Raw genomic sequence first — 444 nt, forward strand, 5'->3', positions numbered from 1 at the left:
AACTAAATTTATTGTATAAAAAATTTAAAAATATTAATAATTTTTAAATTATTTTTACTTATAAAAATTAAATAAAAGATATATTAGTGATTAACGTGTTACATAAATATGACTTAGAAATACTTAAAATGGATTATTTTTTATTAAAAGCTCGTAGTCCTTAAAAAAAAATTATCAGAAATTAAAATAGGTATTCACCCTTGATTAAATAAAGACTTAATTTTATTAGTTACCTAATTATGTAATGTTTAGGTATATACAAGCATGTATCTACTTGACCTGAATTATTCAACCCGATTTTCGTATTTATTGGTTAATATTCAATAAAATCCTATAAAAAAATGGGATTAGATAATGAATTTTTAAAATGATATTTGTTAATTTAATGTGTCCAATAAATTTAAATAGACATTGAAAAAATAATAAAACTTTTTTAAATGCATA

Source organism: Arachis ipaensis, chromosome B03 (assembly GCF_000816755.2).
Source record: "Arachis ipaensis cultivar K30076 chromosome B03, Araip1.1, whole genome shotgun sequence".
Lineage (NCBI taxonomy): Eukaryota > Viridiplantae > Streptophyta > Magnoliopsida > Fabales > Fabaceae > Arachis > Arachis ipaensis.